This window comes from Carassius carassius, chromosome 14 (assembly GCF_963082965.1).
Source record: "Carassius carassius chromosome 14, fCarCar2.1, whole genome shotgun sequence".
NCBI lineage: Eukaryota > Metazoa > Chordata > Actinopteri > Cypriniformes > Cyprinidae > Carassius > Carassius carassius.
Window position 1 is genome coordinate 34,183,459 of NC_081768.1, and position 25,651 is coordinate 34,209,109.

Genomic DNA, 25,651 nt, shown 5'->3' on the forward strand with positions numbered 1-25,651 from the left:
GCATCAAATCCTTGAAGGCACAGAATACATCTCTTCTTGACCAAATGGACGATCTTGAGAACAGATTGAGAAGGGCTAACTTGTGTATTATCAATATTCCCAAAGGCGCTGAGGATGGAAAAGACCCCATCAGATTTATATCTGGGCTGCTTAAAGATACTATGGAGAGCGTGTTTGACAAACCTCCTGAACTTGAACGAGCGCATCGCACGCTTCGCCTCAAAGCTGGAACAGGACAATCTCCAAGACCATTCATTGTCTGCTTCCACCGATTTCAGGAAAAGGAAAAGGCACTTCAATGGGCCAGGCGACATGATACTAAATTCAACGGAATGTCACTGCGGCTATACCCAGATACGAGCGCAGCTTTAGCGAGGAAACGCGCTGGATTCAAAGAAGTCAAACAATCCCTCTATCAGAAAGGCATAAAGTTTCAACTTCTGCATCCTGCACTTCTCCGTGTGAAATTTGGAGAGGAAACTCACACTTTTGATTCACCTGAGGCTGCTGAGGCTTTTTACAAACAACGCGTCCTTACACAAGACTAAAAACCGACTCTGGCCGTAATATATTATCTGTGAAGTTAAATGGCACAGACAATGTACTTCAAGCAATAAGGTGACTTTCTATCTTTTTCTTTTATCGCAAGTTATCTTAAAATTCAAGAAAAGACGGCATGTTTGTTTCTGTTTATTGCCTTAAAGCTCATTTAGTACAATGCGTAATAAAGATGCTTCACTGTATTCCATGTAAATATTGTGGTTTGGAGTCTCTCAAGAAGATCAATCGATTTTATTAAAATAGTTGTCAACTAATTTAGTCATCGATTAGTTGCTAAATAACTTTTATTTGCCGTAAGCGGCTCATTTCGTGCATGTTTTAAATCTGCGGTGACCAAAGTGTGGCAGTAATGAGCCACCGGAGGTTTTACTCAGCCAGTACAGTAGGAGAAGTAGCGAATAGCCAATAGCTGGCCTCGTTTTATGTCACGTGCTTCCCAAACAGCGTCTCTGCGGTATTCAGCAAGATGACAGAGGCAGGCGGCAGTGGAGTAAGCTTGAGAAAGAAAAAGAAAAAAGCGGAAGATAAAACTAATCGAACAAAGTCATCCAAAGTGTGGGAGGACTTTACTTTGAGCCTTCAAAAAAGAAGAATAACCTGTAAACTCTGCACTACTGAACTGTTTACCTGTTTAAGACTTTTATTTGAGCAGATTCTCCAGTACAATGTTGTTTGTAAATGTTTAGTCGTAAAAGCTGATAACATTGCTTTTTAACAGTTAACATTTAAAGCTTTACAAACATGTTCGGTTATCACTTTGTCATTTACCAGTTCATAATTCAGTCTTGCAGCCTAATTATGACTGAATGAGAGAGGTAAATGTTTAAATGTATTTGAAATGCACTTTTTTTTTCTAAGTATTCACTGCTCTTTTTCACAAAGCAGGTTTTTTGTGTGTCCAATTTTTTTTTTCTAGACAACCTTCTGATGGATTTTACTTTAAAATGTGAGTTCCATTCAGGTTTCATACCATTGGCACTTTATTCGAAGGATTGTTTACAATTTCACAGCATAAGCTATAAAGCGGTTTCCCAGGTATAAGCTGTGTGTTTACAGGAAAAAAATAATAAAATGCAATGTACTGCAATCTTATTCTGTTTTATTCTTATTCTTCGTGAAAATATGTTCTGAAAGATTCCTTAATAAGCTTTGTTCAGGATGTTAAACTACTTTAGAAGCCCTGAGGACTGCCATGGTGAAAACATTATTTGAAATCTCCTTGCAAAATTTGCTAGAGTACGTATGGGTCAGTGTTTTGATTGCAGAAGAGTTCGACATAGGATTACTAACACATAATAAAACAACTCCAGGTATATTTTTTATGAGGATATGACAATGCAAAATGGTTAAAATATCTAAAAAGTCTATGTTGAATGATAAAGACCCTTTATTAATAATTTACTTGGGGAAAAAATGGGCAAAACTAAAATATAAGAACATAAACCGATTAATCGTAAAAATAATCGACAGATTAATCGATTATCAAAATAATCATCAGTTGCAGCCCTAATCGAGATTAAGACTGGATAATTGAGAGCCATGCAATTTTAATAGGTTTCTGCGGCTTGTTTCAATTGGGGAAATTGTTGGAAAATGTTGGGAGGTTTGATTCTAAGTTTCATTTATTCAAAAAGTACTGGAAAAGTTTTGTTTTATGTTATGATTTTAGAAAAATTGAATAGTGAGAAAAAAATGTATGTTGCCGATTGCGTTTTTGATCTGTATATACATGCAAATGTATATTTGTCAATAGGGCTGTCGCGATAACCACAATATTGTAATAACGCGCAATTGACAAGCAAACCGCAGAGGAAAGATAGCAACTGCAGAAACCGCGGCAACCGCAGTGTTCAGTTTTTTTTTTTAGGAGGCTGTGGCCTTCTTGTTTTTTCAATTTGTCACTGTGCATTCAATGTTAAATAAATTAATGATACAATATGGTTATGACTGTAATTTTCTGTTTTTTTTTTGTACATCGTATACTTTATTAGTGTAATGTTTAGTGAGTTTGGTTTTTAAAAATCACTGTCTTAGTACATTAAGCCACATTAAGTGTTTTCTTATAATGGTTTTCTATGGGAGGAAAAGGCTTAACTTGTTATTAAACGAGTTGCATTCATATTCAGGGCTCATCTGATTTTTTTTATTGATAGTATACTTTATTAGTATGATTTTTAGTGAGTTTGGTCTGTTAATATCACTGTCTTAGTACATTAAGCCATGTTAAGCGTTTTTCACTGTAAGCGTTTTAGAGTGTCTTTCCCTGTCATCCAGCGCAGCTGCCCCCTTCAGCATCAGGTTGCGGAGCAACATCAAAAAGAACCGCTGAGACCGGCCGGCAGTTTGGAGTAGCTGAAGCCTTTGCAAAATCTGTAAAATACAGCCGTGAAAGTAAAAGGCATACCTGCTGAAGTCACGGACAACCTCCGCTTCAGTGCCCATACCCAAGAGAGCGTGAGCAGATAACGAGCTCACACTCTATCTGCATGAGGAGTGCATCGACTCCAACGTAAATCCACTGTCCTGGTGGGCCAGTGGTGGCGCGATAATCAGTCTAGATTTCCACTGCTGTCCAAAGTTGCGCGCAAATACGTGTAATACATGTTAGAACTCTTTGATTTCTTTTCAAAAAATGTTTTGGAAAACGCATGTTCTTGTTGATGTTTGGCATTTAACAATGAACAAATGTTTTAAAACGTGTCTCTCTGTCAGTTAAAAAAGCAACAATATATGCTACATACAGTAGGTGGACAGCCTAATTGGGCTTTACCGCTGCGCATACGGCCGTGGTGCCGCGGGGGTAACTGTAATTCAGTCGCGTGTTAAAATAATTTGCCAAACTACCGCCAGTTGGCGCAATGAATGCGAAATGAATGTAATTGTAAAATGAGATAAAAGAAGTAAGTAAAACAACAATAACACTATGATATAACATTGTAACATTTAAAAAAAAAAAAAAACATTAAAAAAATTACAATTTGTTAATTTCAAAATGTACAGTCCTGGCCAAAAGTTTTGAGAATTACATAAATATTGGAAATTGGAAAAGTTGCTGCTAAAGTTTTTATAATAGATGTGGCATGTGATATAGGGAAAAATGTTTACACAAAATAGCTTAAGCCACTTTGAAACTCTCCTGTTATTTTTTTTTTTATTATTATTATTTTATATGCTACGTTATGAACATAACATTTCAAACATACTGAAATACTTTATCCACGGAGTGAAGGAGCATGTTTCTGGTATCAGTGTGTGCGGAGGGGAAGTTGTTGCTGCTCACAGACTCTGCTGCCGAGTGAGAGAGATGTTTCACCTGAAGAAATGAAGACGACCGCGGGAGCACAAGCACAGCACATCCGCCAAAAATCAACCTGCAGCAATGCTCGTTGATCGACTCACCAAGCTTTACTTTTGTAGGTCGCATGGCAGTAAATAATTCGATAATATGACCATGCAGTCAATAGATATTTAATAAAAACATTAAAACAAGCAGGGCTGTAAAATAAAAAAATAAAAAAAAACACACACCAGGTCTACACCGGACACATGGGTTGGGGTGATCCAACAAAAGACAACAGAACACAGTGATGTATACACTGGACACGATCCCCATCAGTGAACTGATGCTCGTTCTGTTTATGACAAAATCTCCTGACACTGCGTTCAGATGATTTGACACTGTAGTGTCATCAAGTTTAGACACACTTTTCGATGTGGGGCACGGATGACAACTCTCGTGTCTGGTGTAGACACACAGAAAGTGTCTGCTCTATTTACAAATAAGTTCTATAAGAAAAAAACAAAACAAAAAAAACACTAAACCAGCGACATAACGAGATGGAAATATAAACTAGAAAATATATTAACAGGTCCTCCGTCCATGACACTGACTCACTGCGGAGCTGGCAGTTTTAATCTGAACAGCTCTTAACCCCGAGTGGATGGTTAGATGCATGATGGGCTAGTATTAAATAACTAAAGGTCTTTCCAGGTCTTTTTTTTAATCATCTTGTTGCAGTTATAAATTTGACTGCTAAATGAATGATAAAGAACTATATTAAAACTTGTTTTGTAAAATTTCTTCGTTTTTACATCTTCTTTGTTTAAATCATAACTCAGATTTGTTTTCTAAAATAAAAAAAAATCTGGGATTTTTTTTAATTTTAGGCCATATGCCATTGCCCTACTTTAAAAGCAGGTAAAGAAGGCTCCCTTTAAAATCACTTAAATTGTCAATTACTAAAGCTCTTTTTTACATCGTGTGAATTTTGTTGATTATAATGAGAGAACTTGAGTTTAATCATGAGGATGTTTTATCAATCTGTCCATTCTTTAGAGTTTCAAAGATTTAATCGTGCAGGTTTAATTTTATTCGTTTCTTGTTTTAGGCAAATTAGGCATAAATAATGGGAACAAAATTATACAGTGCTTCACGTTTAAACATGCAACAATTTCTTAATCAGTTTGCAGACAAATGTCTTTTTCCCAATAAGTTATGTCAAAATAAAGGACAGGTAATGAATAACAAAAATGCATGTTGTTTTATTAAAGGAAAAAATATATTTATATTTAAAATATAAATTAAAATATAGGCACAATATATGAAAATATTGACATTTTGCATATTAATCCATGTAGCTACCATGGTAATAGGCTACCACTTTTAATGCTCCAATGCAAAGTAAACCACAATTTCTTTTGAACAATGTAATGCATAATTAATATAATATAAATAATACTGCACACCTTTTAAATGTGTCAAATCTAAAATATGGTTTAATACCATGTAGCTTAGAGAAAATATAAGCTCAGGCTTGACATTTATCCTGTTTGATGTCTTTTTGCGAAAATGTGCTTTGATGCGCTTGTTTGATAACTTGTGGTTAAAGCGCCACTCAGCGGTCAAAAGCTGTAAATGCACTTTACAAACGCCGCTATTGAGCCACCAATAATAACTGCAGGGGAAATTTCTTAACCGCGACAGCCCTATTTGTCCGTCTGATATGGCCGATTTAACTAAATCTCCTGGGGGATCGAAAGTTAGATTTGTTAGCTGGAATGTCAAAGGCCTAAATAGCCCGATCAAAAGAGGTAGAATTTTTGCACACTTAAAAAAATTAAAATCTGAAATAATATTAGGGATGCACCGGTTGACCGGCCATAAATCGGTTTTTGGTCTTTTTTCGGACGATTTTTCCGGAAGTGCGCTCGATGCATAGACTACATTATAATCGTTCGCTATGTCATTTGTGTGGAAGAGTATTTTAAAATCTGTGCGCTGGACACGGACAGCCGATCAGTAATGGAAGTGCAGGGCTCAGGCGGGAAGGAAGTCAACCGAAATTGCGAAGCCCATAGATATAAAGTCCATAAAAGCAACGGGACAAAATATTTCAGAATACTTACTCCTGCTCACTCACGCCAAAGAACTTCTCGCTCAAGCTCGCTGTCTCTGCAAGATTAACGATGGCAGTTTGCAAGCACAGCTACTAGAACATTTACATCAGTTAGACAGGGTGCTGATGTCATCAAGCTTAGTTTGACTCTGCGTGTCAGAAACGGAAGTGCTAAAAATCGCTAAAAATGGGCTTCACTTGTCTCAATTGAGTTCCAATTGGGTCGCTGTGTCCATTTCTTTTACTGTCTATGGCAGAGCTTCATGTCTGAGGCACAGATAGCAGGAAGTGATCAGCCGTTGATGAATTGGAGCACAAATAAGAGTCCCTTTCCTGCGCGCACTGAAGCTGCGCGAGCTTATACTGTAACGGTCCGCGCCTTGAACACGAGTAGACCGTGAAGAGATGTTCACAGCTCAACTTCTCGCATGTTGGATGAGAAACGAAACAGACTAAACTGTGACAAAACTTAAATGTTTTTTTTTTTTTGTAAATTAGAACTTGCATACAGGTTTGAAAAGCCAGAAGTAAACGTCAGTTCTGCATTAGGATGATTATTTTTATTTTACCTTAAAATTACATAGACTTAATTTGATTTAAAAATCACCTGCTGTAGCACACTGATTCACATCAATATTTTTTAACTTGAGACAATAAGTTATTTATTTTTCATTGGCTCAAGTAAAAAAAATACAGATGTGAATCATTACCCTAATTTTTATTTTAATTGGATGAATGAAACACTTTGCATCTTTGTTTTATTCGCACCAACATTATTTGATTTTAACATTTTGGAATAATGTATTTATATAGCATACTTTTATTTAGTCTCACTGGTAAAGACTTTTTTATTATTTAAAAGCAGATTTAAAAACTAAAACAAATACTGAACGCTGATTAAGAAACATCTTATTGAATTTGTGTTGATTTTGTTGTTTGGACTGTAGAACTATGCAGTTATTGCCTTTAATTTCACATGGTTACAGTTAATCTTTTCATTTAAGGCCAGTTCAACCCAATTCAAAAACAAAAGCTCAATGCTGATGTCTGTAGCATCTATGTTTGTATTGAATGTAGTCTATTTACTGTTCAGTTACTGCTGTTAATTTGAGATGGTTACCGTTATTGTTTTCAATAGCCAAAAGCCAGTTTGGCCTATTAAATAACAAATAAACATCTTGTTTATGCACACTTTCCTTCTTTCTTGTTTGTTGCTTAAAAGATAAAAAAAAAAAAATTCGGAAATCGGTATCGGCCAGTTTCCTTGTAAAAAATTGGTATCGGAATCGGCCATGAAAAATCATCAATCGAGCTGCCCCCTACACTCAACGGTCTTATTGACTTAGCCTTACGAGTTGATGCCCGGATTAATCGTCTGGGTCGTCAGACCTGTCCTAAGCGCCATACCATCTCTCCGGACAGGGGGCGCTCGAGTCGAGAGAACACGGTCGGCCCCGTCGACGACCACGAACACATGCAGGTGGGTAGTGCTCGGCTGTCCCGGAGGGAGAGAGAACGGCGGAGGTCCCAAGGACTATGCCTGTATTGTGGAGGCTCAGGACAGACATTTCATGGACTCACTCCTTGCACATCACCTGAACATTCCTGTCCTGCCTGTGTCTCTTCCCATCCATGTCACCGCACTCAACGGCCAGGAACTGCCTCACGTCACACACTACACAGAACCCATCACTCTGCTCACTTCTGGCAATCATTGTGAAACCATATCCTTTTTCCTCATGGACTCCCTTGTAGCTCCCATTGTGTTAGGTCACCCCTGGTTAATAAAACAAAATCCACGAGTGGAGTGGGGTTCCAACACAGTCACATTGTGGAGTGAAAGTTGTCATGGGTCTTGTCTGGTTTCTGCTTGTCCTGTTGTCTTTGTTTCTATCTTTCAGAAGGAGAACATGGTTTTGCCAAACGTGCCCGCAGAGTATCTGGACCTGAAGGAGGTGTTCAGTAAGTCCCGTGCTGCTTCTCTTCCTCCGCATCATCCCTACGACTGTGCCATAGATTTAGTGCCAGGTAAGTCTCCGCCTAAAGGCAAGTTATACTCTCTTTCTATTCCTGAGAGGGAGGCCATGGAGAAATACATTTCTGATTCCTTAGCATCTGGGTTCATCCGTCCTTCCTCTTCTCCAGCGAGGGCAGGATTCTTTTTTATCGGTAAGAAGGATGGTTCTCTGCGACCTTGTATTGATTACAGAGAGCTGAACAACATTACGATAAATAACACTTATCCATTACCACTCATGTCTTCAGCTTTCGAGAGGGTACAGGGAGCATCCGTATTCACAAAATTGGATTTACGTAATGCTTATCATTTGATCCGCATCAGGAAGGGGGATGAATGGAAAACTGCCTTTAATACCCCCAGAGAGCATTTTAAATACTTGGTGATGCTGTTCGGGCTCTCAAACTCGCCAGGGGTTTTCCAAGTACTCGTTAATGACGTGTTGAGAGATACGGTAGATCAGTTTATTTATGTTTACCTGGATGACATACTGATTTTTTTTCATCTCTCCAGGAACACGTTCAACACGTCAGACGAGTGCTCCAGAGGTTACTTGAGAATGGGCTTTTTGTCAAGGCGGAGAAATGCGTATTCCATGCACATTCTGTTCCCTTCCTAGGGTATATCGTCTCGTCGGAGGGAATACGTATGGAACCTGACAAAGTTAAGACTGTGATAGATTGGCCATCTCCAGATTCCCGTAAGGCCCTACAGCGGTTTCTGGGGTTCACCAATTTCTATCGGCGTTTCATTCGCAATTTCAGCCAACTAGCCTCACCTCTGACAGCCATGACCTCTCCCAGTACTCCGTTCAGTTGGTCAGACGCAGCTGAGACTGCGTTCACTAACCTCAAAAGCCGCTTTGTTTTCGGCTCCCATCCTTGTGGCCCCTGATCCCACACGGCAGTCAAACCCGATTCTTTATCACGTCTTTTTGATCTTTCCGCCTGCCCGGTGACTCCCGAGTGTATTTTACCTGAGAAATTAGTGGTCTCAACACTCGTATGGGAGGTCGAGTCGAAGGTCAAGACGGCCTTACAAGGGGTAACGCCTCCGCCCGGTTGTCCACCGAACCGTTTATTTGTGCCAGAGGGGTTAAGGTCCGAAGTCGTCCAGTGGGGTCACTGCTCTAACGTGGCTTGTCATTCAGGGATAAGTCGAACTAATGGGTTGGTTAAACAACGATTCTGGTGGCCACGTATGGCTCGTGACGTCTGCGATTTTGTTTTGACTTGCTCAGTTTGCGCCAGTGGGAAGTCATCTAACCGACCTCCTGATGGGCTCCTTCAACCGCTGTCTGTCCCTTCGAGACCCTGGTCCCACATCGCACTAGATTTTGTTACCGCCCTCCCGCCCTGTAATGGCATGACGGTCATTTTGACCGTAGTGGACCGGTTCTCGAAGGCAGCACATTTCATTCCCTTGCCCAAATTACCGACAGCCAAGGAAACAGCGGTCACTGTCCTAGATCACGTCTTTCGGCTTCATGGCCTCCCGGTAGATGTGGTTTCTGACAGGGGATCTCAATCTATATCCAAATTTTGGAAAGAGTTTTGTAAATTGCTAGGAGCGTCAGTTAGCTTGTCTTCGGGTTATCATCCCCAAAGTAACTGAGTCTGAGCGAGCCAACCAAGATTTAGAGAGGACGTTGCGATGTTTGGTCTCCAAGAATCCTTCTTCCTGGAGTCAACAACTCTCTATGGTGGAGTACGCTCACAATTCGTTACCAGTGTCAACTACAGGCCTTTGTGCAGTTAAGGTTACCAGCCACCAGTTTTTCCCAGTCTGGAATCTGAAGTCGCGGTCCCCTCCGCTCACGCGTTTGTCCAGAGGTGCCACCGCACCTGGACCAGAGCCCGCGAGACTCTGCTCCGGATGAGGGAGCGCACTAAGGCCAAGGCCGATCGCCACCGGTCAAAGCCTCCCGTTTACGTTGTGGGTCAAAAGGTGTGGCTTTCTACCAGTAACATTCCTCTGCATTCCGTATCTAATAAATTAGCTCCCAAATTTACTGGCCCGTTTACTATCACCAAGCTCATTAGTCCAGTGACAGTCCACCTCAAACTACCTCCAGCGTACAGGAGGATACGCCCCGCCTTTCATGTGTCCAAAATTAAACCCGTGTTTTTTGCACGTATTAATCCACCTACTCCGGTTCCCCCGCCGCGTCTCGTAGATGGGGATCCGACTTATTCGGTTTATCTTATTCTGGATTCGAGACAGAGGGGACGAGGATTCGAGTACCTGGTGGACTGGGAAGGTTACGGTCCAGAGGAGAGGAGTTGGGTACCTGCTAGGGACATATTCGATCACTCCCTTATTGATGATTACAATCAGCAGGTAGGCCCTTCTGGGAACTCCAAGAGGAGTCCTTAGAGGGGGGGTACTGTCACGGTTGGTAAACCGTGATCTCTGGGTTTTGCACTTTGTGGTGAAGTCTGTGTGTTTCGCGTCTGCACTTATTAGTTTGTGGGCGTCTCCGTTAATTGTCATCAGCAGCAGCTGTCACTCATTACACACTCCCTATATATTGGCTTGTCTCACGTCTTGTGTTTGTGAGAACGTTGTTTCATGTCTGATCTCTGTCTCTTGCTTCTGTGTTGTTTGTGTTGGATGTCCGTGTCTTCCCCCGGAACCTCATCCACTCTCCGCACTTCCACAAAGCATCACGACTTACCTTCGGATCGATTCCCCGCAGTTTCTGTGATTATAACCGTGATTAAATCGCATCCAAAATAAAAGTTTGTATTTACATAATAAATGTGTGTGTACACTCACTGTGTATTTTAGATATATTGTGACGAGCGTCCTCGGAGGAATCAGCGTCGCCCTGGCAATCAACATAGAACACCTGCACGTCCTCACCGCCGGCTGATTGGTCACAGCTGGTCCCCATCAGCCTGCGCACTTTTAAGCAGCACACGGTGCACTCAGGAAACGGTCTCGGGCCGAATGCAATGCTGGTCTAATCCTTCTCTCGTTTCTCCGCAAAGAAAGCAGCGAGGGAACGGCAGCCCACTCACTTTGGAGCACGTCAGGAAACCCACTTTCACTTTGGATTTGCACCGAAGAGCACGGGAACGCACGGGAAGCACCAGCCATCAGGAAGCGGCTCATCTCACTTCACCAGGCATCTTGCACAAATAAATAAATCCACCCTCCGGGGCATTTAATTCACGAACCAGCCCGTGCCCAGGCAGCCGATCTCGAACGCATCGCCCAGCATTGGTTGCTGGAGGGAGACCCCACCCCAACACAGGTAGCGGAATGAGTGGTGGTCGATCGCCTCCTTCGCGGGCTACCTCCCGCCCACCGTCAAGCCGTCAGGATGAGGAACCCGAGCAACATCCGGGAACTTGTGGAGGCGATCGAGCTGGCGGATGCTGTCCATCACAGCGGGGCAGGGGACCAGCTGCCGCCATTTCCCCGGAGGGTGGTCCAGGAGCGACGCCCCCTCGAAGGCACCGCGCGACCGGTCAGCAGGCCGACGGTTCCCCCACCGCGAGATGAGCCCATGCCTAGCGCTGACCCACCATCACCCCCGCGAGCCTGGCTGGCAGGCTGCATCGTCCACCAGCGGGTACCATCTGGAGCCCCCGAAGCAGAGGTGAAGGTGGATGGAAGATGATTCCGGGCCCTGCTGGACTCAGGCAGTGGGGTCACCCTCATCCAGTCACGGTTGTGCGCCCCCTGAAGCGGCCAGAAAAACTTCCTGCCGGTTACCTGCGTGCACGGAGACACTCGCCAAGTACCGGCCCGTGAGATGGTCATTTCGTCCCCCCAAAGCACCTGGCCGGTAGAGGTAGGCCTGGTGAAGGACCTGCCGGTGGCCGTATTGCTCGGAAGGGATTGGCCTGGCTTCGACAAGCTGCTCACCACCTCTACTCAGCCTGCCAGCCCCAAGGGGAACCGTCGAAGGCCGAGGCGGCCGCCTGGACCCCGCCGCCGGCCGGCCCTGCTAAACTCCGACAGTGGGAGAGAAGGTGAGTCCCCCTCCCAATCTGCTAATCTCTTCTATGATGTCTACCAACAGGCCGCTGGAGGGGGCTCTTTTGCCAAGGAACAGCGGGAGGACGACCGACTCAAGCAATGTTGGACTCAGGTGCGAGTCGTGGATGGAGAGGACGTCCTCCCCCGGCCCCACCCTCTTCCATATTTTGTCGTAGAGAATGACCTGCTGTATTGTGTCGCCCAGCGGAGGGGGGAGGAGAAAAAGTTGCTAGTCGTGCCTCAAGTTAAGACCGAGACCATCCTGGAACTGGCACATTCCCACCCCATGGCAGGTCACCTCGTGGCAGCCAACACCACTCAACACATCCGCGACCGCTTCCACTGGCCGGGCCTGGAGGCCGAAGTAAAGCGGTTCTGCCAAGCCTGCCCAACCTGTCAGGCCAGGTCGCCCAGGACCCCTCCCCCTAGCCCGCTCATCCCGCTGCCTATCATCGAGGTGCCCTTCGAGCGGATTGGAATGGACATAGTGGGGCCGTTGCCGAAGTCTGCCCGTGGGCTTGAGCACATCCTGGTCATCGTCGACTACGCCACCCGGTACCCAGAAGCAGTCCCCCTGCGAAAGGCCACCCCGAAGTCCATCGCCCAGGAGCTGTTTCTGTTGGCCAGCCGAATCGGCCTCCCCTCAGAGATCCTGACTGACCAGGGAACCCCGTTCATGTCCCGGCTAATGGCGGACCTCTGCAGGCTGCTGCGGGTGAAGCAGTTGAGGACCACAGTCTATCACCCTCAGACAGATGGGCTCGTCGAGAGATTTAACCAAACCCTCAAGTAAATGCTCAGACGCGTGGCGGCGGAGGACAAGTGGGATTGGGACCTCATGATCCCCTACGTGCTCTTTGGGATCCGCGAAGTTCCTCAGGCCTCATCTGGCTTCACCAGCTCCTGTTCGGCCATCAACCACGGGGGCTCTTGGCCTCAGAGAAGGCTAGGTGGCATTTTCCGGGGTTGGCAGTGAGTCCAACCACGGGGGCTCAGTCACATACCGCCTGAGACAGCCTGGACGCGGCAAGCGGAGCAACTCTATCACATCAACCTCCTGAATAAGCGGGTGGGGACCCGGGACCAAGTAGCTGCCCTGAGCCTCACCGAACCCGTAGTTGTGGATGTCAACCCCCACCTCTCGGCTGCCCAGAAGACGGAGCTGCAGCACCTGTTCAGTCAGTTCCAGGATGTGTTCTCCTCCCAGCCCGGGCAGACCAATGTGATTCAGCACCACATTAGGACACCCCCAGGAGTCGTCATCAGGCAACGGCCCTACCGGGTCCCGGAAGTTTGTCGGCAGGCTATCGAGGAAGAGGTCCGACAAATGCTGAAGTTGGGGGAAATAGAACCATCCCGGAGTCCGTGGTCCAGCCCCATTGTGATGGTCCCAAAGCCGGATGGCACCCTCTGCTTCTGTAACGACTTACGCCGCCTGAACGAAGTGTCCGAGTTCGACGGGAACCCCATGCTTCAGGTCGACGAACTGCTGGACCGCCTAGAAAGGGCCCGGTACATCAGTACCCTGGACCTCACCAAGGGCTATTGGCAGGTACCGCTCACCGAGGCCGCCAAGCCGAAGACTGCCTTCTCAACCCCCAGTGGCCATTGGCAGTACCGGACCCTTCCCTTCGGCCTACACGGGGCCCCCGCGACGTTCCAGCGAATGATGGACATCCTCCTGCGGCCCCACCAGGTGTACACGGCCGCCTACCTGGATGACGTCGTGATCCACTCCGAGGCATGGGAAGAACATCTGGATCGTCTGCGGAGGGTGCTCTCGGAGCTCCGGCGGGCTGGACTCACTGCCAACCCCGGAAAATGCCACCTAGCCTTCTCTGAGGCCAAGTACCTGGGCTTCCAAGTCGGCCGAGGTCTCATCCGGCCACAGGACAAAAAGGTCGAGGCCATCCACACCGCCCCAAGGCCCCGGACAAAGACCCAGGTACGAGCCTTCTTGGGGTTGGTGGGGTATTACCGATGTTTTATCCCCAACTTCTCCTTTGAAGTACGCCATCGAGCCGGGGCCGCCAACATGAACACCGATGGCCTCTCCCCAATCTGGACAGCTTACGCAGGTCTATGTTCACAGGACCAAACGACCCTTAGGGGGGGGGGGGGGTGACGAGCGTCCTCGGAGGAATCAGCGTCGCCCTGGCAATCAATGTAGAACACCTGCACGTCCTCACCGCCGGCTGATCGGTCACAGCTGCTCCCCATCAGCCTGCACACTTTTAAGCAGCACACGCTGCACTCAGAAGACGGTCTCGAGCCGAATGCAACGCTGGTCTAATCCTTCTCTCGTTTCTCCGCAGAAAGCAGCGAGGGGCCGACAGCCCACTCAATTTGGAGCACGTCAGGACACCTACTTTCACTTTGGATTTGCACCGAAGAGCACGGGAACGCACGGGAAGCACCAGCCATCAGGAAGCGGCTCACCTCACTTCACCAGGCATCTTGCACAAATAAATAAATCCACCCTCCGGGGCATTTATTTAGATGATGTTGCGCACACAGCTTACAGCTACCTTTGGTTAATACAATAATTTCTAAACTTCACACTTTTACTTTCGCAACTTAATTCAAAACAAAATCTTAATTTATCCATGTCTGGTAATCACCATTTTCTATTGTCACGCTGCGTTGTTTATGCATTAATCTAGAGGAAAAACATTTTTATTACTGCAATATATTTTTATACATTTGATTTGCAAAAGAACTGAAGTGTTGCTGTGTTCAGGGGGTTGGGGATTCAGTTAGTTCAGCTATATCGTGGGGGTGGAAGGTGTAAATCACTACTCTTTCATATGGAGAGTGGCTGATGAGTGTTTCAAACTTGCAGAGCAGGTTTAGGCAAAGTATCTTCGGTTGGTTTGGTTTTTGCAATTGGCGTGCAATGGCATGTACAGAATTATATGTACTGTAATATTAGTGGTGGAAATTATGATTCTTTCAAGAGATTCGTTCATTTTCAGTTTGTTCACCAAAATGATTAGTTCAGAATCGTTTATTGATTCGTTCAGTTCTCATTTCTTTGTATTACACAAAATATGCCAGCAGGTGGCAAAAAAGAGTGTATTATGTGTTATGTCTTAAGTCAATGAACGTATTCACTTGTTACAAAAACTGATCTGGCTTTATTAATATGTGTGCATAATCGCATTCAATATATAAAGTCTAATTAACTTGTTCAGATGAACAAAGCACGAGGTTTTCTTGCCTAATTAGCATTTTAATTGTTTGGTCAGATAGGTTGTATATTATATATTCACATTCATAAAAACTGATCTGGCTTTATTAATATGTGTGCATAATCGCATTCAATATATAAAGTCTAATTAACTTGTTCAGATGAACAAAGCACAAGGTTTTCTTGCCTAATTAGCATTTTAATTGTTTGGTCAGATAGGTTGTATATTATATATTCACATTCATAAATCGGGGATTAAACGTGGAGTTCTGTATGCTAAATATCAAAACAAGCGTATGTGCACAGTAACTGTAACTGCGCTTTGCATTTTGCGAGATTGACATGCTAAATGGCAGACTAACCCGGTTTTCTCTCATTCATTTCGTTCACGAACGAGATAAGCTATGTACCAGTTCATTTCTTTCACGAACGACGTATCCGTTCATTCAACTCATTCACGAACGACATGTGTGCCAGTTCAGTCATTTCATTCACGAACGAGATGTACTAAATCATTCAACTCGTTCACGAACGACATGTGTACCAGTTCAGTCATTTCATTCACGAACGACATGGGTATATAAGTTCAGTCATTTCATTCATGAACGATAAAATCTTTAGATCTCGTTCAGACTCATTTGAAACTCGTTCATTGAAGGGCGTATACGTTCACTACATTCAACAAATCACATGCTCTGTCACATCTCATACTCGAAGGCTATTGGTTCGAGGTTGAGTAATTCTTTGACCGAATGAAATGGTTGTTAACCGGTTCACCGAGCTGCGCATGCGCTGCTTATAGCGCCGCGCTGCTGTGGAGGGAGGAACTTCAGTGAACGAGAAATATGAGTCAGTGGATTGCGTGAACGAGAACGATTCGTTCACCTAAAAGATGCGTTCAAAAAGAACGATTCGTTCACGAACGACACATCACTAAATAATATGCACTGTTGCTTTATTTTGTTCTTCTTTATGAGAGACCTGGCGCGTCCGTGAGAGAGACAAAGAGACAGCCCTAAAAAGACATGAAAATTATTGTGAAATTATTCATACCCCTTCATTTTTTTTCACGTTTTGTTATGTTGCTGCCTTGTTGTGCTAAATTGCTTTAAACTACTTTATTCTCCACATAAATCTACACTCCATACACCATAATGGTAAAGCAAAAAACAGGTTTTTAACATCTTTGCAAATATATTAAAAATAAAGCTAAATGATTCCATTGCATTGCAAGTATTCATACCCTTTCTGGGACAGTTGAAATTTAGCTCAAGAGCATTCACATTGCTTATAGAGGTTACTACACTTCAAGTGAAGTTAACCCTGTGGCAAATTCAATAGAATGGGCATGATTTGGAAAGGCACACACGTCTTGCATAAAGGTCTAACAGCTGAAAATGCATATCAGCGCCGAAACCAAGCACCAAGGTCAAAAGAACTGCCTATAGAGCACAGAAATTAGTTTGTGTCAAGCTCACCATAACCGGCCCGAGTCTGGCTGTAGAGTCCGGGCCAGTTCTAGCAATGACTCGGATCGGTTCAGTCATAGATGGTTACATTAATATAGCAATAATTAACATAAAACTTGACTTAAGACCTTTACAGTATCGTATAATGTTAACTACACGTTAAATGTCATTAATTTGTCAAAAACAAAATATCTGCGATAAAATAAAATAAATAAAATAATAGCAAATAGCAGAAAACTGACGAGCAACAATATGGTCCACCAACAAATAGGTGAGGAAGAGGAGGATGATGCCGACGCCTCACACACACACACAAAAAAAATATTATTGTTCACCAGATTAAAAATGTTATAATCATATGAATTGATAACAATACAAGTGTAACAATAATCTTCAAACGTGACAAGCAAAAAAGTTAATAACTGAATCGTTAATATTTTATTTCTTTCAGCTGTAAATAAACAATATGGGCTAGGCTATGTAAAAAAATGTGGTTCTCACATTTTTATAAACAGTCTGTTGATGTCAGTAGGTGCCTGAAAGAGGTGCGTAATAGTGATGCGTGGGTCAGATTTTTTTCCAATTTATTTGGCCAGCCCCTCAAATAAAGTAACATTTCCTTACCCGCCCCGACCTGCGGGGACATCACGCAAGTTACGTTGCCATGTAGACCTTCGTATTGTAACCTTATCAAAGAACCTGATAAAAGTGCGAGCGATGTTTTTAGATGACAGCAGCCTATATCGGAGTGCAGGCATCCGGTTTTGTGCAAGAGCAAAGAAAATTTGCCCGCGAGCAGAGAGATATGTGCTCACACATTGTATCAATGTGCTTTCGTGCAACATTGCGCTCTTGATATTTGTCAGTAAAATAACGCCATAATAAATATTTGGAATATATATTTTTATTATATTATTGGCTTCAGGACATGCTATAACTGAAAATAAACACGACTGCCTCTGCTGGTAAGGTACTTCATGTGTCAGAGAACTTCACAACGTCTTGCCACTGGAGGTCATGGGATCCCTTCAGGGCCGTGCACAGACATTTTGAGGGGCAGTGGCCCAAAATAAAAAAGGGGATCTAGGGGGGTGGGTGCTTGTTAATACAAGTGATCCAGTTGTTACAAATATACAATTAAAAGAGAAGACAGCACACTCTCACATCATCTCATCTTCAATGGAAGTAGGGGAATTTGGGGTAAGTTGACACACCCTCTGTATCTTGGCAACTGAACAGATAAGTTAACTGTCAGAGTTATAACAGATGTAATGGTTGTTACATCAAAGCAAATTTATCCAGGTCTAAAAATATTTATGATGCATATAGATGATTTAGCTAAATATTAGCCTGAACTGGTAAGCAACAGTGGCTTTTTTTTTTTTTTTTTTTACCAAAATGGCAGCTATGGGGCAAAGTGAGCCAAATGTTGTGGGGTAAATTAAGCCAGCATTTTAACTTACCCCACTGTACACTGTAGCTAAAGGGTTGGTTAACCCAAAAATATACAATTGGCCATGTTTTACTCACCGCCAAAGCATCCTGGGTGTATATGAATTTCTTCTTTTAGATGAATCCAGTCTGAGTTATATCAAAAATTGTATTTGATCTTTCAAGCTCTATTACTGCAGTCAGTGGATGTTGCATTCCTTCAGTCCAAAAGATGTGAAAAGCAGGGTAAATAAAACACTATTTTTTAAGGAATGCATACACATACACATAAAATATGCAAAATATACCCTTTTTGGGGGGGGGGGGGGGGGGGTGAACTACCCCTTTAAGTTAATTCTCTGAATTATAAACTGACGTTTTAATGTGATATTACTGGTTAAGTTTATCATATACATATTATTTATAGTTTATTTAATAGGGATAGTGAACAAGTGCACCAAATCCTTCTCTGATAAGAATCAGAAAATGCTTTTCACAATATAAACAGATATATATTTCCACCTGTAGTCACTAATGGCCAACAAACTCTCTGTTTAGTCCGGAAGGCTACAACTTTGACTGTTTGTAAGAGAAAAGTATTAAATTAGTTTTATATTGTTATTTATTTCACATGGGTTTGAATCAGATTTGGTGAGATAGTCATTTTACACCCAGATGGTTCATCTACCCACTGACTCAAAATCGGGTCAACTTACCCCAAACCCCAGGCAAACTAAGCCATGGGAACACTTTTTTATAAGAAGCCATATTTTTAGAACTCTTTGCCATAGATGCATTCTGATCATTTTAAATGATAGGAATACTTTCATTTGAATAGGATTAGATAGGATAGATACTTTCATTGTACATCTGCATCATTTTCTCTTTGTCACGGTTGGTCAGCACTATGAGGGTGGAGTTTGTGTGTGTTTCGCGTCAGCACTGATTGTTTCATGTGGGCGTCTCTGTTAATTGTTCATCTACACCAGCTGCTACTCATTACCGATCCCTACTTATTGCCCTGTCTTTCGTCTTGTGTTTGTCAGAGCGTTGTTTGCAGTTCCCTGCCAATGCCTGGTCTCTCGTTCCTGTTCTCTGTGTTCTTCTCTTTGTTGGATCGTCTGTGTCTCTGGAATCCCATCCACTCCTCACCACCCACGGCTCGCTCATCTCAGTTCCTGTGTCATGCTATCCTGCTGCCTCTCCGTGCCACTTCCTGGATCGCCATCAGACTTCGCCTCACCCACCTGTTATCCTGTTTTATGTTACTCATGTGTCTGACTGTGTTATTAAATATCTGATTTACTTGAACTTGCTTCCTCACCTTCTTTCACCATTACACCCTCATCTTGAGAACCACAGAAGTAAAAAAATTATTTAATATTTTACATATGTTATAGATTACTAGTATCAAGACAAGTGTTTATAATGTGAAATACACTAAATTACAAGACTTAAAGTGTGACAAACTGCTAAATATTCTTTGTGATGATTTACAGGGCCTGGGGTTTGTGGGGCCCTGGTGAAGGTTACACCAGTGGGCCCTGTTTGAAATTTATTAATTTGTAGGTTCGTTCTATTTATTTATTTGTGCTATTTACACAGTTTTTAAAGTTTGTAGGTATCCAGGTATAACCAACACATGCTACTCTGAGTAAATGCTAATTAATAATCTGTTTGTAGGGAGGGTCATAAGCATCAACATATGTTTTAAACCAATGAGTAAATACAAACAGCAATACAAGCACCTTTTATGAACTTTATATAAACACCAAAATAGACTCAAAACGAAACATCATTCAAACCGTATTGCAAAAAACGATCTGCACACAAAGATATATATAGACTTCAGTATATATGCTGAAGTAAGATGCAAGTCTTGATTGTCTTTAAGGAGTCAAATGATGTGGAGGTTTGATGGTAAACGAAACCCAATAATTGTAGGTGACAGTCATCAAACATATACATTTCCCATCAAAAGCAGTCCGTAGCAGCAATCAAATCATAAACCTCATCAATGTATTCAATGTGGCATAATCCCAACCAGGACCACAAAGTTGGCACAAGTTCATTCAGCAGATACAGAAAAGTCCTTCTACAAAACACAAAATGCCTCCTATTATTTATCTGCATCAAATCTCCTATATTCAGTAAGATCTAAGATAATATTTCACCAGTAAGTAAAACTTAAACATTAACATGAACGTTTTACTTACAGTTGAGCATGAAACAAACTGTTTCCCAACAGGACTTTTGCTGTGTCCGAAACCGCTCCCAATCCACTATATAGTGCACTATATGGGGTGTCAGCCATTTTGGAGCGAGCGAGTTTGAATGAGAGATGACGTTTACATCTTTATTATTTCTGTTTTAACGTTTTTCCTACATTAGAAATTATGTTATGTAGGCAATAACGCAGTTTAATATTTTACTAATTTACTGAGGTGCCAGCGTTGTTAACTTACAAAAATGATGATAATTTGGTGGGTAATTAACATTTTTAATAACAGCTAGTGTATTCTGATGTAAAATTAATGGTCGCCTGAGGACACTCTACAACCATCTTATCTGAGCTCAAAACGCTGCTTGAGCGAGTGTCAAGATACTAAAAATACTAAATACATTTTGTTCTCCATATGTAATTTAATAGCATTTAATGATAATGAACATAAAAGCACTACAAAAAAAATAATTATATACCATCGATGAAACCACAAAGCTGACGCGGAGGTATGTATAACTGCAATATAAAGTAATTTTGAGTATTATTGCTATTAGTATTATTTTCTAAAATTAGGTACATGTAATATAAAAGTACATATGGCAATGTTTTTGCAACAGCTCCAAGTCTCACGCGCAGTGTAGGCTATACGTCACTGTCCGAATCCGTTCACTTATTTATTTGTTCACTCCTTCCTGATATAGTGAACTCAACTGCCATACACTATATAGGGATTAGTGAATTAATGAGTGAATGAGTGAGCGATTTCAGACACAGGCTGCATCCGAAAACTTAGGCAGGTGACTTGCTGCCTTGCTGTCTAATCAGGCAATGACTTTGCAGGCAGCGTTTTTGCACGAAGGCACCTCATGAAACTGATTTCGAACAGGCTTCTGAGGCAGTGTAATGGTTTAATGATCTACAGCAAAATATAGAGAGCTTTGGTGATAACTAGGTGTATATTTCATTACTGCAATATACATTTCTCGCTAGAAATGGCATAAATAGTAAAAACGTTGATCAGAAACATACATTTACACACAAACTGACCGCCGACCGCAACTTTCAGATGCCATCTTTATTTTTTGGCTTAACTCTCACATAATGGAACGCACAGGATTGTGGGATATCAAAGGCAGTGAAGGATACATCTATGCTGCCTTCAGAAATCGGCCAGATGAAGGCATCTCAGGAGACAGGAAGTGCAGCTAACTTTGAATTCGGATGTGCCTTGATGCCTTCCTACCTTGGAATGTGTCCTCCGAAGGCAGCATTTTTCAGTTTTCGGATGCAGCCACAGCGTTTGTTTGACCAAGGAGGCCAACCATGATAATTTATTCTACTGCTCGCCTGTCTCTTTATCCAATCACAGTTGTCTCACTAATACCCCTAGTGGTGAGGAGTGTAATTGCGGGCTAAGTAACTGACAGTTGTCTTTTACACAGGTACAGAAACCGAATAATTAAATGTAAAATAGCACTGCATAGTCTTCACTGTAAAAATTAAATACACAATCAAACCAAAGTTTCTTAAGACACCTTCAACATTTCTCACATTATCAGAGTTTATTTGCTATAGTTTAGAAAACTGTAATAAAATATGACAAGAACTTAAACAAGTTAAACTGTCAGAACAAAATAATCTTGATCATGTCAGATAATTTTGGTAGAAAGATATGTAATGGATTACTATCAACCAAAACTTCAGATAACTGTTAGTATCACAATATTTACACATTTATCAATACTTTGTGGAACAATTATGCTTAATTTTGTTCAGTCTGTGGTATCAAAAAGTATCTGAATAATTTTTGGTCCCAATTTTTTTTATTTTTATCAATTTCACTAGTAGTACACTGTATGAAGAATTTTTGGATATAATATGTCACAGTTCGCTTTATTTTGCTATCCTACACTTAAATAAATTAACCATATAGTGTCCTGCACCTACTAGTAAAAAAACAAATACTAATTATATCTGGGGTTTGAATAATTGTTGGTTTGACTGTGCATTAATTCTTGTTAAAACTACAAAGTAATTCAGTCAAGAGCAGTGATTTTCTTTCATTCACTTGGATTAACATTACAGCAGCTGGTAGCTTAATTAGGCACGGGCACTTTATGAGACTTTAAGTGAATGCATCCAATATAATACACATCCAATTTTTTTCAACAGTTTATTTTCACTGAAGACATAACCGACAGTTTTTTCGAACACACTTTTCAAGACTGGTATTTTGACATATTTTGTATGAGTTTGTCGGCAAGAAGAAGCAGATTGTAGCTTTGTATTCATGTTTGCAATGTTGAACTGCCTTTAGCAGCCTCCCTTCGCTCTTCATGTTTGTCAACAACAGTGGATTTTGTTTTATGTTAGATCTGATCGGGTATAGTAATTTGATTAGACATTCTAATTCTAAGAATATATATTTTGTTGTAAACACTTAATTTTCTTTCTGATACTGTAGGAGTAGGGTGGTGAATCTTTGGGTAGACAGCGAATTGATTTTAAATCACGATTCATAGGTTTTTCTATTCCATTCCATGCACAAATAAATTTGATTTGATTCTGCATTTTTTAAGTGCATTCACAGGACTATTTAAATATTTTCCCTAAATTATTTAAATGCTTAGGGAGCAAATGAAACAGCACCCTTTATGGTTTAGAGAACCATAAGTTAGAAAAAAAACAAAAAAATAATAAACACTTTTGTCCATTGTTAGATGCTAGTTTGATGATGCTATGGCATGAAACCAGAAGTCAACCAGAAAATTCTTTAGCCGAGGACAGGCCTTTAAATTAAAGTTATTTCATAGTTTATTAGCTAATGTTAAGAGAAGCAACTTCAGAAATTAAAAATGTGTTAGTACATGTTGAAATTAGCACACACTAACTAGATGGCCATCTTTAATTATTTACACAAAGGCCATAGCATTGAAATTACGTTTGAATATTATGTGTATAACACACTTTCATTGCTTTTATTCTATTACCCCTAATGATTATCTAATCAAAATAAGATGTTAGCCGCAGGTATCACACACACCGGACGTGTCCTCTCAGCCCTGATAGCATACTGCTCTCCTTTCTCCACCAATGCAGCATCTAGTCAACAAATTAATTACTTATTACTGAAAAGAAAATATGCACTACAGTATACTGTGTTCACACCATTTAGTTGTTTAGCTATGGATTATATACCCCGTTGAAAAAACCAGCATACGCTGGTCAGGTATGTTTTGACACTGGGATGCTGGTGGTTTATGCTCATCATGAGCTGGCAAAGGACCAGAATAAACCAGCATAAACCAGCAAAGGTCCATTAAAAACCAGTATTCCAGCGTCAAAACGTACATGTTTTTCAGCAGGTAAACACTGAGTAGCATATGTAAGGAGAAAGCCTTGAGTCTATTTCTGTTTCCACAACCTTATTTTTATGAATGCAAGTTGTTTTTATTCCATATTTCTATAGTACTATATTCCCATATTTTCTAAGATGTTAGAGTGAAGATTTGTTTGTACTTTTATGTATAAGAAGATCATTGTTCCTCTTCAGGAACTCGAGCTGCGTCGAGAACGTTTGGGCAACGCGTCCAGCGTGACGTCTCTGAATAATGTGTATAATCAGTCCAAAGGAAGGGCGAGACGTCATAGGCGGGTGACGTCAGAGACCAGGAAGCATAAAAGCATGAGAGGCGAAGCCGGTAATCAGCCTTGTGTCTTGAGCAAGCGCTCTGTGTGTGTGTCAGTTGCCATCTGTTTGTGAGTCTTATTTAGTGTCGTTTGTCCACTGATAAACTCCATTGTCAAAGCTTCAATCAAGAGAAGTTTTGGGCGAGAGCAGGCAGCGTTCAGGCTGTGCATTTTCCCTGGCAAAAAAAAAAAAAAGGTAGGGACACACGCAGCTCGTGTCTTGTCTGCTTGAGAGTGAAGCGCGCAGTGTCAGCTCTCGAGGGAGTTGACGGCTGCGATGCGAGACTTTGCTTCACTCTCAGAAGGCTCTCATTGAGGAGAGAGCTTTCACTGGTGTTTCTCGCGGTGCCAGCCCCGCTTTCGCCGAGGCGGAACGGTGGAAGCTTTTCACTTCTTGGTGCGGAGACCGCCAGCTCGACCCAGTTAACTGCCCGTATGGTACAGTGCTGGAGTTCCTGCAGGCTCTCCGCAGGGTTGACCCACTCCACCCTGAAGGTCTACGTGGCAGCCATGGTGGCCTACCGTGCCCCTCTCGGTGGCCAGTCAGTGGGTAGAAACCCTCTGGTTACATGTTTCCTCCATGGTGCGCTGAGGCTGAGGCCTCCGGCCAGAAGAAGCTTATGCTAAGCGTTGATCAGGATGTTATCCTAAGCCTCGAGTCCTCTGATATCCCCTCTCCTGGGGGTCAAGACTCACTCCTTCTGAAGTTTGGCCATTGGACGGGTTGTGCCGATTTCTGTCAGGCTCCTTCTCTTGCTTTAGCTGTGCTCTTCCACACTAGGCAGAGATTTGAAAGTCTGGCAGCGTGGGCATTCTCGTTCCCCAAACGTTCTCGACGCAGCTCGAGTTCCTGAAGAGGAACGTCTAAGGTTACGTATGTAACCCTGGTTCCTCGAAGGAACGAGACGCTGTGTCGCAGTGCCACACTTCCGGCATCTCTGGCCGGCGCTTGCTTCATCCTTTGAGGCTGATTACTGGCTTCTCCGCTCATGCTTTTATGCTTTCTTGTCTCTGACGTCACCCGCCTATGACGTCTCGCCCTTCCTTTGGACTGATTATACACATTATTCAGAGACGTCACGCTGGACGCGTTCCCCAAACGTTCTCGACGCAGCATCTCGTTCCTTCCAGGAACCAGGGTTACATACGTAACCTTAGACGTTTTCAAATAATCACAAACTTAAACATCAGCCAGTTTCAGTGATTTTATGATAAGAATGTACTGCAGCTAAACTAATATGCATCAGTGTGTCTGAGATCATGTCTACCCTTGCTTTTACAGTTTCTAAATGTAAGAAGACTTTACATTTATAGATGCCCATCACTGCCAAACCAAATGTATCTGATGACAACACACACACAGCCACAAAGTTCATCACTTCTGTTGCTGCTTTAGTTGCTTCTCACTGATCAGCATGAGGAGACACGCGGGCCTGAGTGAGAATACAACCAGCTTCTGACTGACCCGGGGCGTAGGTTTGGTCTCAGCTTTGGTGGGGACACCAAAATCCGCCCCCCCGGAATTATTTTGTTTTAAGATACCAGTGATTTAATGGTGATTTCCTTTTTTTATTTCAGACTGTTGGCAAAACAGAATATCACAATACAGAAGTGAATCTACTTCATCTCATTATATTGTATCCTGACCCCGATATAGCATCCTGTATACTGTCCCTAAAGAGC

At 42.4% G+C, this 25,651-nt stretch overlaps 1 protein-coding gene across 4 annotated transcripts in view; it reads right to left on the minus strand.

Annotated features, from left to right (window-relative positions):
- The window catches only part of LOC132157539 (NACHT, LRR and PYD domains-containing protein 12-like), a 137,974-nt gene that overhangs the window by 105,786 nt on the left and 6,537 nt on the right, over positions 1-25,651 (minus strand). Inside the window, exon 2 of one of the 4 annotated variants that reach the window (XM_059566913.1) lies at positions 18,154-18,272. The exons of the other annotated variants lie outside the window; for them this stretch is intronic. The gene's annotated coding sequence lies outside the window, so the exon portion shown is untranslated. The remainder of the gene's footprint in view (positions 1-18,153; positions 18,273-25,651) is intronic. 4 annotated transcript variants of the gene reach the window in all.